The 9,677-nt window shown below is 37.2% G+C and overlaps 1 protein-coding gene across 4 annotated transcripts in view; it reads left to right on the top strand.

The window, feature by feature from the left end:
• The window catches only part of LOC108742100 (glucose transporter type 1), a 140,855-nt gene that overhangs the window by 25,398 nt on the left and 105,780 nt on the right, over positions 1 to 9,677 (top strand). The window contains exon 2 of one of the 4 annotated variants that reach the window (XM_018477132.1): positions 6,057 to 6,249. The exons of the other annotated variants lie outside the window; for them this stretch is intronic. The gene's annotated coding sequence lies outside the window, so the exon portion shown is untranslated. The remainder of the gene's footprint in view (positions 1 to 6,056; positions 6,250 to 9,677) is intronic. 4 annotated transcript variants of the gene reach the window in all.

Below are 9,677 nucleotides of genomic sequence, written 5' to 3'. Positions count from 1 at the left end.
ACTGCACGGAAAAATTGACCATTTTATCCACTACAATTGCATTGCTCAAATGTGCTGTTATTGGTACCAATTACTACTGATAATATCAACAAGATGTTTATTTATATTTGAAGACATATTAAAGGCTTTAACGCTTGTTTTCGACTCGCACTACTATTCATGATTGAACAAAACTTTGGCAGGTACTATATGGTATAGGAAAAAGTATGTTTAATGAACAAGAGTCGAAAGTATAATGAGCTTTTTTCTCCCTACCTGCGATTTTGCCAGCGCGTATTCAAGACGTTGGAAGGGGCACATCGCTAGAGAAAGTAAAGGTAGTATAGCATTGCACTACAGATGACGTTTACCGCGCCGTTTGTAGGATTTCATGGAAGTATGACTTTCGAGTATCAGGATAATCGCGGTTCAACTAACATTTTTAAACCAAATTTTCAGGGTATATTTATATAAGTCAGATTTGGTTAAAGGATTTACGTACCTGCACCTAGAATGGCTGCTAGGGGGCGCCAAAATTTGGAAAATTTTTGTTGATATCAGAATAGAAAATGATTGGAATCAATGGGACATAATGGGAATTATGTCGTCCATTTATTAGGAGCGCAAATAATTAATTTCAACAAATTTTAATTTTGAATTTTCTCAAAATATTTATATGAAAATCCATGTCGAATTCCAATTCGAATCAGAATATAATGTTTTCAATACTTAGTACTTTATTGTTTATGACGTTGAGGGGCATTTACCTGTAGGTACATTATCAAATCATTTATGATGAAAGAACACTAAATCTGACTTGATGTATAGTTAATAAAAAGAGATGTCAGGTAGGAATTGCAGCGGATAATTTAAAGAAAAAGGAATAATATTAAATCAATTAATGTGTAACAGAAAGAGAGGCAGACAAGCGGAATTTGAGAAACTTAAATATTCCTAGGAGTTTAGGAAAGCAAAAACCAGACAATTATAAAGCCGACCATGATCTTTTGCTTACTTCTAACCGCTGCACCGCTTATCATTATTCGGTTATCTCTTTTCACTTTGTGTCCTACTCTTGAAGCGCTTCTTAACTTAACAAGGGCGTGTTCGAAACACAGTAAATGACTACAGTTCCAAAAGGAAACAAGAAAGAAGATACGTCAATTTTCACAGATAATTTATTGCGGACTGTCAATTTTGATCGTCCTAACTATATCTTCTTTTAGTGTTCTCGTCACCAATTCTTATATTAGTCCTAACCTTACATTCACTTCTTTCTGCAAGTCAGTGAAACCTCACCTCCCAACTGAAGGTTTAATTGAACAATTTAACGGAAAAGAAAAATGGAATTTTTAGCTCTGAAAATTGTAATAATTGTCGACATGTACGTTGGTTGGTGTGTCCTGCAGATACGGCCTGGCTGATAAAACGGATCCTGTTTTAGGTGCATTAATCATTATAAATCTGACGGCACCGATCTCATGGCATATTTACACTTTTATGCGCCACCAACTAGTCATAAATTTAAATATCTGGCATACGAAGCGTACAGATCTGCCCCCTTGTTCCACCATCCCCCAATACGCGTTGCCGCCGTCACGGGATTCCCCGATTCCCTCTCCTGCAATTTTAATTAACCTTGTTTTGTCCAACGGCAATTTGCAATCGCCACCTCTATTCCTTTCACACCCCACCTGATCTACGGTTGTCACTCTGCGTTTGAATTACAAATATCTGATGAATTGAATATCACCCCTTCCGCCCCCGGACAATGTATTGTATGCAAAATTTATATGTGTTTGTACGTACTGAATACACATACACACACACACTCGTAGTTTTGGCAGCGTTTAAACTGCTTCCTGTCCCTCTTTCCTCTTCCATTAATTTGGAACAACCTGTCACTTAAATGGATTGCGATTTGTTTAGTTTATTTATCTAAATATTTGATAGGATGCAACTACTGTCAAAGCCGGATCTGAATTTTTGATAGACAGTACTTTACCAGTACTTGTTTATTACTTATTTATTGTGGCTCGTTTTTGTGTGCTCATTGGCCGAAATATAGAGAAATTCGATTATAGTGACTGATTTAATGAAAATTCTATCATTATATCTTATTCTAATATTATCGGTTTTTGGTATTTAAATTCCTTAAGCCAAAACTGACTTTATATTAATATAAATCTTTGGCTAAAACATATTGGTGGAACCGCGACCATCCACATGATCAAATGTTACAAATAATAACACAAAAAATTACCATGCCCAACAATAGATCTAGAATCTAGATTTAGAACGTTACCGTGAGTCCACTTTGAACCTTAAACAAGCCAAATTCTTAGCAGCAGCCATTAGACAGATATGCTGTCGTATGAAGTATTTTAGAATACAAAGGTGCAGCATACCAATTTTACTTACTTATATGACATGCATCTGTAAGGGAAGGTACCACTGAAATGAAGAAACTACACACATAAAATAGTTTTTTAATGTTTTTGCATGCTTGATGTGACTTTTAATGTTTCTTTCATTTTATAATTTTGTTATCGAGGATCGTGAACAATATTCTAAAAGTTTAGGCAAAAATTTTAATTATTATTAATTACAATTCAATGCATCAGACAATATTCTAGTTGAGTATCTAGTGTTAGGTACTATCCCATATAAACTAGTTTTTAATGGTACAAGCGGAATGTTTTTAGGACGAGTGATAGAAATTCTCGCCTGGCTCTTTTAGAGACTTACCATTTTTTGCACCATATTAATCGTAAATTAACTTATTTATTCAATTGGTAAATGTACAGTTAACAGAATCTATCATTTTCATGAATAAGGATTTAAAGTAATTATTTAGGAAGTGATATAAGAAATTTGACAGTTACTACGCGTCATCCTGAAAACATTTACCTTAAGGATAAAAAGAAGTTCTTGATACGAATCAAAAATTTAAAATACATACTTATTTTTGTGAAAATTGAAAACAGATCAATAATAATGAATACATTTGTATTGTTAACATAAAAACNCCTCCTCCCCTCGTGAAAGTATTGTCTAGGAGGTTTCTGTACTCCCCCTTGTGAGTAACTAGGGGCAGTTTTGATTAAATGGAGGATGTGAAAGTGTAGCCTCCTCGGCTCGTGATAGTATTGTTTAGGAGGTTTCTGTACTCCCCCTTGTGAGTAATTAGGGGCAATTTTGATTAAATGGAGGAAGTGAAGGTGTGGCCTCCTCCCCTCGTGAAAGTATTGTCTAGGAGGTTTCTGTACTCCCTCTTATCGATCATTTCTCATCTCTTCCCTATCCATTATCATGCCGCAGTGTACAGAAGCAACTTCTATTTTAACCCTTCATGTAGGATGCTCACCATTAAGTAATTAATTACGAAAGCCCTGTAAGTTGTTTGTTTCTGATTCGTATAAGTTTAGTTGATGTTTTAAGTAGTTCGTTATTAGTACGTGTGGAGGATTAATATAATCCGGTTTTTGTTTTTTCGTCGCTGGTTATTCCAGTTTGGTCACGTAATTTCTTGTTCGACGGGCCCCAGTCAAATCCTTATTTATAGCTGCGTTTTCCTGGATTTCTTGTTCCTCAAATTTCTGCACTGATCCGACTTCTCGTAACTTTCGAAAGTTGTTCAATTTATGCCGAACTTTTGAGTAGGTAGAAGCGCGGTCTCGACGTCCTGAAGTACATTAGTGGAAACACCACCACGTTGCAACAAACAAAATACAGTTATCATTTATTACCTACAGTTCCATATCATCATATTTCCAACTAATATACTTATTTTAAATGTAGTTCCAATTGTTAGGGTTCTGAACCCGGTGGGTCGAACCAAACCATATATTGACATATCAACGCTTTCGTGTTAAAGATTCATCTCATCATCATTATCGAAATAGGAATGTCAGTCTGGAGACTGCTTTGACATGCATCTCCACTCTTTCTTATCCTCAGCTAGTCTTTGCATTTTCGTAAGATTACAAGATCCCACATCATTATCTATTTGTGTACAGTAATCTTAGTCTCTCTCTAACCCTTTTAACTCCAGTTTCTGATTCCAATCTGCCTCTAACTAGCCCTTCATGTCTGAGAAGGTGTCATGCCAACCCATCTCGTCTATTTCTCATTAACTTCCACAGAGCCCACAGTTATCCTACTCTTTCTAATGCCTTCTCATTTCTGACTTTCTCTATCCACGGTATCCTCATCAATTCCTTGTAACTTTACACTTCGAACACTTCTAACCCTTTCTTTTCCACCGCATTCATCCTCTATGTTTCACATCCGTATAGAGCCGTGCTCCAGACATACTTTTTCAAGTTTGTGAAAAAATAACCCCCTTCCCCATGGGCTGAGCAGGTTTTATCTAGTGAAGAAGTAGATAAAGGATGTCGCTTTGAAGAAAATCAGTGGTGGTCACATGGAGAGATCCCGTGTGAATGTGAATATGTGTTTATATAATGTGTGTGTGTGTGAGGTATGTGTGAGTGTATGTTTGTGTGTGTGTATGTGTGTGTGTATGTGTGTGTAAGTATTCTAAGTTTACTGTCCGCTAGGAAAAGCCCGAGAAAACATTTATTACGTTTTATGAAAATCCTGTCAGTGACAGGCGGCACGTCGAGCTTTCTATAGCACGAGCTTTCGGTAAATAAAGGGCGGTGCGACGACGCCCGGGAAAATGGGTCGACTGACGTCGCGACGCGGTCCTCGTGCGCCGCTGACGTCGCTCTTTGCAAAATATCGAGTGTCACATTTTAAAAATTCAAATTGGCATAACAAATCTTACTGCTGTCACGGATAGAGAAATTATTAGAAAAAAGGAGGAACTGAAAATATAAAACTGCTGCTGCTTTTGCTGGAACTGAGAGGAAACGAAAAAAGTAAATCTCTCGGTAAAGAGAAAATATGGGAAGTTGTTCTCGTATGTATGTAATGAAGGAGGGAAGAAGGGAAGATTAAGTTGCTTCAATGGCAAGTGATAATTTAGATAATATATATTACGAAATAAGTTCCAAATATCAGAAGATTAATATTAGTCACAAATGAAAACAAATCCAAAACCATTTTCAGGTAGCTGATTTTGAATATCATCTTCTCACTTTTGATTCATTTGTAAAAGCAGACAATTAGTCAAAATTTAAAGGTGTAATTAAAAACCAACACCTCCTTCTTAGTATTTTGCCGATGGGGATCAGCGGGCTGGCCGAACTGATGCATCATCATCAGTATCATCATCATAAAGTCGTCAGTACTAAGACTGGTTGGAGATGCGCTTCCACTCTTACCTATCCCGAACTAATCTTCGTATTTCCCTAAAACTGGAACATCCTACATCCTTAACTATTTGTGAGCAGTAATCTAGTATAGGTTTACCTCTGCTTCTCCTAGCTTTTGTTTCTGCTTCCAGTATGCCTCTAAGATGTTCTACCAACATATCTCGTCTATTTCTTTTTGACTTCCTCAACGCCTTATGTTCTCCTACTTTTTCTAACTAATTCGTCTATTGGTTTTTGGGTACCAGTTGGACCCTGCCGTGGATTAGCACTTCATAAACAGGTATTAGTTACCATAAATCACTAAACCGAAAGAACTCCATTCTAATTTGCTAATTCATGCTAGGCATGTACATAAACTGCGTCATGCATTTAGTTTGACAAGAGGATACATTCATAGGCATATCCAGTGGGACACTCCTTATCGGGAGTTCTGGCCTTGGCCTTCGGATCGGTTGGTACTTCACACGTGGGAGGGAATGCCTACTTTCTTCCCTCTTAGTGCTTAATATACTACTTATGGCAGTGCTACCAACACTTCCAATCATTAATTTATAGCAAGTGAATACCCCAACTCCTACTGATTGTGAGGAGGTACTAATAGATTCGGTAATTCTCATTAGAAGAACGTAGTTGTATTATACATTTGCTAGTATCTTCTAATTATTATATTAAAGGTAGTGATTAGATTTTCTACTTTGCCGCTACTGCATTGCATGACGCTCCACCACCAGAGGGTATTTTTATTAGCGGTTGACCTGCTGGTGTTAAAGTTGTTGTCTGGTTGATCTTTTGCAGTTGAAGCGAAGGTAGTCGAGGTGGAGGAGCATGAGCTGGCGCCCAAACAGGCTGAGGCTGGGGCGACAGAGTTGACCGCCCACGGCCACCCCCCGCACCGCCCCGCCGCCGGGCTGCGCCGCCGGCAGCGTGATGAGACGACGCAAGAGGTACAGGACGATGACGAAGCCACTCTCAGAGAGCTGCTCATTAGGTACCACTCAATCTTATCACCACCGCTACTACTGTTATTATTACTACTACTACCACCACCACCGCTGTTGACTATTTCAATTACTACTACTTTTGCTTCTATTTTCTCCATGGCCAAACTTTTACCCTGTTGTTTTTCCTTCCACAATCACTAATACCATCTAACTGGTTCTTTTGAGTTTACTTTTCTTGTGATATCTTCTACTTGCAGTTTATTTCTGTGGTACCTGATTTTGATGCAGTTCACTGTTGTCGATATAATTTATTATTATTTGTTTTCGTATTTATCACATATGATTCCTGTATATATTTTTTTTTGTTATTTCCAAATTACGGAACGTCCATATTAAAAGTGAGATTTGGTTAATTTTTATGAGTTTTTTGTTTACTAATTGAAGAAAACAATTGACATTGCCAAAAACAATCGATTGTGTCTATTATATTATTGTTTGTTACTTTTTGTTTTATTTCTTTCCGTTTTACTAACCCCCCTATCCCTGTATTCACCTTCCTCCATGTATGACAATTACTACAAGAGTTTTTTATGATGTTTTATCTTTTAGTTTAGAAAAGCTGACTTAACCAGTGATCGTTGCTTGTGAAATTGCGCCAGAGTGTTCGTTTTTATAGCATTTGTTAAAAATATTTTTGCAACGGCGACAGACCCGTTTCTAATATTACTTACTCGTACACTTTGACCCAATTTCTTGTAAAGTTTTTAACCGATTTGACCAGAACATTTAACCAACTCATTACCGGTTGGTAGAGTTATATTTATTGCATTTTTCTGAATTCACTCATCATTCATCTGTTTTTTGCTGATGGCTTTTCCTACTACTTTCTTGCTGTTGTAGAGGACATTACACCGTTCGAGTTTTTTCTTATGGAAAACGGAAAAGTCTATTCCGTACAGTGTCGTTTGTTTTGTAGAGTAGACAGATACATAAATTGTATACGACAGTGTTTTTGTATTTGTGTGCATGATCATGAGGATTCCTTGAAGGTGACCACGAAACGTTTACTATCGGACAGATTATACAACAAGGATGAACTTTTATTGCTACGGTTCGCTTAACTTAAAGTTTGTTATATAGTTCATTGGTTTTATTGATAAGTACGATAGTTGAAGTTAAATTGACCCTGTATTTTGACGGTTGACGCAAGCTCGGTTAATATTAATTTATCAACTTCAAATGCTCCTACCATATTATTGTAATCTTAAGCAATGAAACTACAACATTCTTCGGTTAATACATCAAAAAAAAGTAGAAGCATCGACCGAGTATAGAGACCGGATCCGCCTGCGTAGTAGTCGATCGTTGATACCACTGCGCCATTGTCGCTTATTGAAAACGGTTGAGAAAAGATGCATTTGGCGCGCAATAATAAAAAAGAGTAAAGGTGGTCCTCTACGACAGTAAGCAAGCAGTGTTCGAAGCGCATCCGTTCGTTCACATTCCGAGCTTGCTTCTTGACGGGCTGTGTTTCCAAACTATAGGTGGAGGAGTAACCATAGCCATTGTCTGTCGGACAGCAAGTAGTTGCGCTACCAGTAGTAGTGCCGGTTGGTGTTTGTCAGCTGTCCAGCTGTTCACCCGCTACTGTTCTTAGTGTCTAAGTCACTTAACGAAACGATACGATACGATTCGAAACGAAAAAACAAGAGACGAACAGCGGCGAACGCGGAAGGGCATTGTTGTGTCTACTTATCTATCTATCTCTATCTATCTCGATCGATCGAAGGGGCGCAGGATACCAGGGGTGGCGTCCACCGTAGTTTGGAACACAGCCATGGTGTCCATGCCTCCCAGGTATTCAGCCTCTAACAGCGTGCGTGCGAGCTTTTGTAGTCGCTTATCAACCTTTATGCATGACGATGATACTCTTTACATACGTTTTGTTTTTTTTTTTTATTTTGGGTTTTTTGTCTTGTCATGTCTTGCACCCGAAACCACTGCGGTTACTGCTAGTCGATAGATCTTTGATTGATGTTGTTGGACGCATGCTGGAATCGATGTACACGATCGTTTTTGAACTCTTCATTTCAGTTCGTAACGGAATAATAAAAAATAATAGAAACCGAAAGAAATACCAACTATACATATAGAGACATTACTGGTTTTCGTTTTTTCAATCTGACATTAATGGCATGATAGTAAAAGGCAAGTAAAATGCTTATTTAATGTATCCACATATGTTTCTGCTTTTTAGACCTTGTTCACTATATATTAAATACTGAACAAGACCTAAGATGTTGAAACATATGTAGAGTTTTAGTAAAACTTCTTGAAGCCTTAAACTGAAATTTCGCTTGTCTATTATTAAAATGTTTGATAATAAAGGCTGCAGGTACAAGTACCATTACCATTTCAGAGTATCAAGGAGAGGGTATGGAATTACTTAGTAACGAATTTTTCTTGATTGACGCCTAACGCCCTGAGACCTATCTAGGGTTCTCATCAATGTTTTGAAGTATTTAAAAGCGTTTTTTTAATGGACGCAACGAGCTGTTCCCATGACTTTTTAGATAGGTATGAACACACTAGGTCGATGATGTAAACTTAATCTTTTAGTAATTTTATAGTACCATAATTTTTGAGTTTTAAAGACATGTTAATCTGGTACCATCACGATGTACCTACATTATGTCCTTGAAGAAGGCGGTATGAATTTACGTGTTATAACTCTTGCAGAGTAGAACCAACACGACTAATTGAACGTCCCTTTGGTTTGCAGTAGTGAAAATGGTAAACATTCGCGATCACGAACTGCTCTTGTGACGAATTACTTCAACGGATAGGTTTGCATGCAAAATAACAGGAATTAGTAAGCTCGAACATGCGTAACTTGTCACATTTCCGACTTCAATGCGACCTACGGAATTTATTTGTGCAATTTGCCCTTTTGAAGAACTAGTCTGGGTCTTAATGCAAAACTATAAGACTTACTGTTATAATGAAGTGAATTTTATACATATACTAGCTTTTCCCTGCGACTTCGCTCCCAGAAATTAATATTCTTTCTCCATAAAACCTTTTAGCTCCCAATTCACCCTTACAACGTTTTAATTTTGTGTAATGTCGCCATCTTTCAAATACAAACGTAGCAACAACATTTCATCCTTAAGGGTTGATTTTTAAAAATTGCCAAAACACGTATTTGCTTAATTTCAGCAATGAGCATCCTTCGAGTAAATCCGAGTACAAATAAAATGTAGCCCATGGAAACGTTGCAACCTCTTTTCATTTGATTAATAATATCAAACAGCATATATACCAAGTTTCAAGTAAATTCAACCATAAATAAAGTATGTCCCAAACAAAAATTGCAACACCTTTCCCTTTTTTAAATTGTCGAGATAGATCTTTCAGAAATTAAATGAGAGACCATTAAAACAAAGTTTCAAGTAAATCTGATCACAAATAATAT

The sequence above is a fragment of the Agrilus planipennis genome, unplaced genomic scaffold, assembly GCF_000699045.2.
Source record: "Agrilus planipennis isolate EAB-ADULT unplaced genomic scaffold, Apla_2.0 scaffold304, whole genome shotgun sequence".
NCBI classification, from domain to species: Eukaryota; Metazoa; Arthropoda; class Insecta; order Coleoptera; family Buprestidae; genus Agrilus; species Agrilus planipennis.
The sequence above is the reverse complement of the archived record's forward strand: the minus strand, read 5'-3'. Positions and strand labels throughout refer to the sequence as shown.